The 6,468-nt window shown below is 40.1% G+C and overlaps 1 pseudogene; it reads left to right on the top strand.

The window, feature by feature from the left end:
- Positions 1 to 4,150: 4,150 nt before the first annotated feature.
- On the top strand, positions 4,151 to 5,126 carry LOC138805037 (olfactory receptor 4F4-like; annotated as a pseudogene).
- Positions 5,127 to 6,468: the final 1,342 nt, after the last annotated feature.

Here is a 6,468-nt window from a genome sequence, read left to right as displayed (position 1 = left end):
GTGGGATTTCTATTGATCTTGCTAGCTATGTCCTTTGACATGCAGAAGCTCTGCAACTTTATGCAATCCCATTTGTCCAACCTTTCTTTGATTTGTTGTGTTTCCGGGTCTCGATTCAAAAAATTTCTGCCTGAGCCAAGGAGACCTAGGGTTTCTCCTATTCTATCCTGTAATGTTTTCAGAGTGTCTGCTTTGACTCTGAGGTCTTTGATCCATTTGGAGTTGATTCTGGTGCAGCGTGATATATAAGGATCTAGCTTTATTTTTCTACAAGAAGTTAACCAATTTTGCCAGCACCATTTACTGAAGAGGTTGTCTTTGTTTCATTCTATTGTTTTAGCTCCCTTATCGAAGATTAGATGGCTATAGGTCTGTAGGGTCATTTCTGGGTTTTCAATTCTATTCCATTGGTCCTGAGGTCTGTTCTTATGCCAATACCAAGCTGTTTTGATTACTATGGCTTTATAGTAGAGTTTGAAATTTGGTATTGATATTCCTCCAGCAGTGTTCTTTCCGTTGAGGAGCGTTTTTGCTATTCGGGGTCTTTTATTGTTCCATATGAATTTTTGGATTGCCTCTTCTATTTCCTTGAAGAATGAGCTTGGAATTTTGATAGGTATCATGTTGAATTTGTAGATAGCCTTGGGAAGTATTGCCATTTTCACGATGTTAACCTTTCCAATCCAGGAGCATGGGAGGTTTTGCCATTTTTTAAGTTCTGTGTTGATTTTCTTTTTCAAGATTTTAAAGTTTTCAACATAGAGGCCCTTCACTTCTTTGGTTAATTTAATTCCTAGGTATTTTATTTTTTGTGGGGCTATTACAAATGGAGTTGCTTTCCTAATTTCAGCCACACTTTTCTCATTGTTGGCATACAGAAAGGCCATTGATTTTGGGGGGTTAATTTTATACCCTGCTACTTTGCCAAAGTTTTGAATCAGCTTGAGTAATTTGGGAGTGGAGTCTATGGGATTCTTTAAATACAAGATCATGTCATCTGCAAAGAGGGAGAGTTTTATTTCTTCTTTCCCTATTTGGATCCCCTTTACGTCTGCATCTTGTCTTATTGCTGTAGCTAGGCATTCTAATACTAGATTGAAGAGAAGTGGAGAGAGTGGACATCCTTGTCTTGTTCCTGAGTTAAGAGGAAATGGCTTTAGTTTTTCACCATTAAGTATAATGCTGGCTGCAGGTTTGTCATATACAGCCTTTATTGTATTGAGGAATGTTCCATGGATTCCTAATTTTTCCAAAACCTTCATCGTAAAGGGGTGTTGGATCTTGTCGAATGCTTTTTCTGCATCTATTGAGATAACCATGTGTTTCTTATTCTTGCTCCTGTTGATGTGATGAATAATATTAATTGATTTGCGTATATTAAACCAGCTTTGCATCCCTGAACTGAATCCTGTTTGATCATGGTGTATGATATTTTGGATGAATTGTTGAAGTCGGTTGGCCAAAATTTTGTTGAGAAGTTTTGCATCAATGTTCATCAAAGAAATGGGTCTATATTTCTCTTTCTTTGATGAGTCCCTGCCTGGTTTTGGGATGAGGGTTATGATGGCTTCATAGAATGTGTTCGGTAGTGGGCTAGACCCTTCTTTAAGGATTACCCCCTTGGGCTGGGAAGGTGGTTGGTAGAGCACTTGCCTTGCATGCATGAGGCCCTGGGTTCAATTCCTCAGCACCACATAAGTAAAAAGAAAAAAAGCCGGAAGTGGTGCTGTGGCTCAAGTGGTAGAGCACTAGCCTTGAGCTGAAGAGCTGAACAGCACCGAGGCCCAGAGTTCAGGCCCCACGATCGGATGCCCCCCCCCCCCCAAAAAAAAACCCAAAAACAACAACAACAAAAAAGAATTACCCTTATGTTAAAAGTAGAATTCTAGCTGTTCTAGCTGGGTGCTGATGGTTCACACCTATAATACTAGCTACTCAGGAGGCTGAGACCTAAGGATCACAGTTCAAAGCAAGCCCGGGGCAGGAGGTTTCTGAGACTCTTATCTCTAATTAACCACCATAAACTGGAAGTGTGCTGTGGCTCAAGTGGTAGAGCATTCCCCTTAAGCTGAAGAGCTGAGGGATAGCACCCAGGCCTAGGGTTCAAGCCCCACAACCGACAAAAGAAAAACAAGTAGAATCTTAAAGGTGCTTTAATAGAACACCCCAATGCTTCCAAGTCCTGTAAACATTAAAAACCCTGTCAGGCAAGAAAAATGAGGGTGAAACCTTGGTTATACCCTGGACAGCAGGCAGCACAGGCAAGGTACCTTTCACAGTGGACATCAGACAATCACTGAGAGGCACATGGACACTTAAGGAAAACGTAAGGAAGAGATATTTGAAAGAAAGTTGATAGCATACATTTTGCTTACAGAAGAAGTCCCAATACAAACATTGTCTCAAGATCCACTATTTAAAAAAAAAATGGAGAAGCGCCAGGTGCCAGTGGCTCACTCCTGTAACCCCAGCTCCTCAGAGATTGGGTCACAGTTTGAAGCCAGCCTAGGTAGAAACCAATAAAAATCTGAGTGCAGAGATGCATGCCTAGCAGCCCATCTGTGCAGGAAACATTCAAGAGGAGGATCACAGTCTAGGCTGGCCTGGGCAGGAGGTAAGAACTTATTCTAAAAAAAACAAATGGCAGGGAATCCAGTGGGAGAGCACCTGCGTGGCAAGCGACCTCAAACTCCTAAACCAATAATGTTCATAGTCACTCTGCAGCACATTCCTCTCTCGGTCACATTTGAAGCCCCACATTTGCAACTATCTTCTATGTAACTTACTCTAGCAGGTAGAAAATTGTTTCTTGTCTTATTTTGTTGTGTTGTGCAGGTCCTGAAACTTGAACACAGCATCTGGGCACTGTCCGTGAGCATTTTTGCTCCAGGCTTGTACTTTACCACTTGAACTAAAGCTCCACATCTGGTTTTTTGGTGGTTATTCAGATATAAGTGTCTCAGAGACTTCCGTGTCTGAACTGGCTTTGAACTGCAATCCTCAGATCTCAGCCTCCTGAGATGCTAGGATTATAGGCGTGAGCCACTGGCACCCAGCAAAAATTGGTTCTTGAAAATTTATCCTTAAAATACTTGTTTTAAGAAGAAATTAATCTACACCCATATATTTTGGTAATTAATATTTTTATTTAGTAAATAGTATTATACATTTTAATTAATGACTAATTATGTGTCTGATTTTGCATCATGCCAAGGTATTTATTGCATGACTTTCTGTACAGTTTTTTCTCTCATAAAGATTGTCTCAATATTTTACTTTATTTTGTCAGTCATGGGGCTTGAACTCTGGGCTTGGGTACTGTCCCTGCACTCTTCAGCTCCAGGCGAGTGCTCTACCGCTTGAGCCACAGCATCACTTCCACTTTTCTAGTGGTTTATTGGAGATAAAGAGTCTCATGGACTTTCCTGCCTGAGCTGGCTTTGAACTGTGATCCTCAGATCTCAGCTTCCTGAGTAGCAAGGATTACAGGCATGAGCCACTGGCACCTGGCTTCAACATTTATTTTAGAGAGCTAAGAAATCATAGTTTTGTAATGTCTTACAGGATTGTAATGTCTTCCTAGGCTTGAAGGAATCATTATATATGGTGCCAAGAAATGGTAGGATTGTATCACATCGTTAGTTTGAAATTCAATGTCAATTCACCATCACCTTCCCAAGTTTCTGAACTAATTTTGACTATGTACATAAAGATTCCTAGCAGATCGAGCTGGTACTGTGCTCAGCCTTCAATTGGACTGAGGAGCGGGCAGAGTGAGCAGGCAGAGTGAGAGGGCACTGTGCTCTGCCTTTGACTGGACTGGTGGGCAGAGCAGGCCCCAGGGAAGGCCCCTGGATCTCTGTCCCCTGACCATCCCCAGGAGAGAACTGTTCTGGTAAGACATTTGCATGGCATTCCTTCTTATGCTCTGCTTCTTGAAAAATTAGTCATGGTCTGTTTACATTCACTTTGGTGCAGAATGCCCCTTATATTTGGCTAAAATTTCTCCTTGCATTTATGCTGTTCAATTTCAGACATAGATGTTAGTTTTCAATGTTATTATAAAATTCTACAAGCTAAATTCTCTTTATCATCCCACTAGTTGATCATCTATTCTTCTTTCTAGATTATATCAGAGGACACAAATACAATGGATGGAGGAAATCAGTCAGTATTGTCAGAGTTTGTGCCTCTCGGACTTGACAATTCACAGAATGTCCAGATCTTACTCTTCATGGTATTTTTGGTGCTTTATCTGATCATCGGGTCAGAGAACATTGTCATCATGATCTTGATTGTCACTGACCCTCACCTCCACTCCCCTATGTACTCCTTGCTGGCCAACCTGTTCATCTGTGGCTCTCAGTCAGCACCCCTAAGATAATCGCAGACTTTCTGAGGGTGAACAAGACCATTTCCTTTGGAGGGTTCATGTCTCAGATCTTCTTTGCCCACTTCATTGCTACTAGTGAGATAGTTCTCCTTGTGGTAATGGCCTATGATCGCTATGTGGCAATCTGCAGACCACTCACTACTCCACCATTATTGAGCTGGTGCTGACTGCCTGGACCATTGGATTCGTGCATGCCATGAGTCACTTGGTAGTGGTCATACAGCTGCCTTTCTGTGGCCCCCGGGAAATAGACAGCTTCTTCTGTGACATACCACTGATCATCAAGCTAGCATTCATATATTCGTATAATCTGGACCTATTGATGAACATTGACTGTAGAGTTGTGGGTGTAACCTGCTTCGTTCTGTTGCTGATCTCCTACACATACATTCTTCTCACAATGCGCCGGAGCTCTACAAGTGGGGCCTCCAAGGCTCTGTCCACCTGCTCCGCTCATGTCACAGTGGTATTGCTCCTCTTCGGCCCCTGCATCTTCATCTATGTGTGGCCTCTCAGCATCACCTGGCTGGACAAATTTCTTGCTATGTTTTATTTTGTTTTTACACTACTGCTAAACCCAGCCATTTATATACTGAGGAATAAAGAGATTAAAAGTGCCATGAAAAGACTTAGAAGGTATGCTATAGGGTCCAAGGGTTTTATAGATGCCCAGAAGGCCTATCTTAAGCACTTCAGACCAACAACACAAAGACCTACCTACGAGATAGGATGAAAAACAGGAAATTTAGTTCATACTGTAGCTCTTTCCTGTCTCCACATATGAGTATAGATTCAATGGAATTCAGGATAATTCGCATTTACTAATTGACCAGTAGAACACTGTGAATTACTTCACTAAAACCCAAATCAGAGTGACCTTTTCTCATGGAGAAATTATCTAAACAGTTTTTATGTGTATTTAACAGTATAAATAAGAATCTAAAATTTATTCAACAAGCTCTATGCTCATCTCTATAGATAACATTTTAGTACCTTATCTTGAATGATGTCCTAACTCAATTTAAAAATTATGTTCTATATCTTGACACATCTCCCACAAAACATTCGTTTACCCTTCGTCAAAAGACACAGTCTTTTTTACTTATTCCAGCTATCCAACAAAACACTAATGAAAGAGGGACAACAGAAAAAAATTAAGAAAGGACAAAACCAAAGTGCTGCACTACTTAAGGAATGACCACAGACTTTGCAATGTGTTGTATTTCAATGAACATAAAACCTAATGTTAGGGGCTGGAAGGTGGCTCAGTGGTAGAGCGCTTGCCTTGCATGCCTGAGGCCCTGGGTTTGATTCCTCAGTACCACATAAGCAAAAAGAAAAAAGCCGGAAATGGCACTGTGGATCAAGTGGTAGAGTGCTAGCCTTGAGCTGAAGAGCTGAGGGACAGTGCTCAGGCCCAGAGTTCAGGCCCACGACCAGACCCCAAAACAACAACAACAACAACAACAACAACAAAACCTTAATGTTATTTTCCCTAGTTACTCAGTCTCAAAGAACAAATGTTCTTGTTTAAAATATTATTTACCATGTCTGTACAATTCTGAAGTATGATTTCCCTAAAAGCAGTGAACAAAGCCTTAAGCTTTGTAAGTTACTGAAACTGAAGCACTTAATATAATGGGTAATAAAAAATAGGCACTTAAATTCAATGGTGTTCAACTATCCCATTCATATACTTCTAATATTTATTTGTAAAAGAATGCTGAAATATGCTTTGTGTAATTTTAAATAGTCATGAAATTGTCAAATGTATTATGACCATTTTGTTTTCCAAGAATGGAATTTCAATCCTTTTTAAAAAATAATAAAGTTCTAAGACAAAAAGATAGCACATAAGTAGTTTCTACTTCTATTAATATGGGAACAAATACAAAAAATGTTATACTAAGTAAATTAATATGTCATTTCTGACTGCCTAGTCTATGTGATCATGTTCACTATATTCTTATTGCAAATGCTATTACTATTATTTTCAAATCGTGAATAAAAAACAAGATTTAGAAACTAAGCATGGTAGTACATACTTGTAATCATAGTATCTTTATCTCAGGAAG

Source organism: Dipodomys merriami, unplaced genomic scaffold, assembly GCF_024711535.1.
Source record: "Dipodomys merriami isolate MVZ:Mamm:240054 unplaced genomic scaffold, mDipMer1.0.p SCAF_380, whole genome shotgun sequence".
Lineage (NCBI taxonomy): Eukaryota > Metazoa > Chordata > Mammalia > Rodentia > Heteromyidae > Dipodomys > Dipodomys merriami.
The sequence above is the reverse complement of the archived record's forward strand: the minus strand, read 5'-3'. Positions and strand labels throughout refer to the sequence as shown.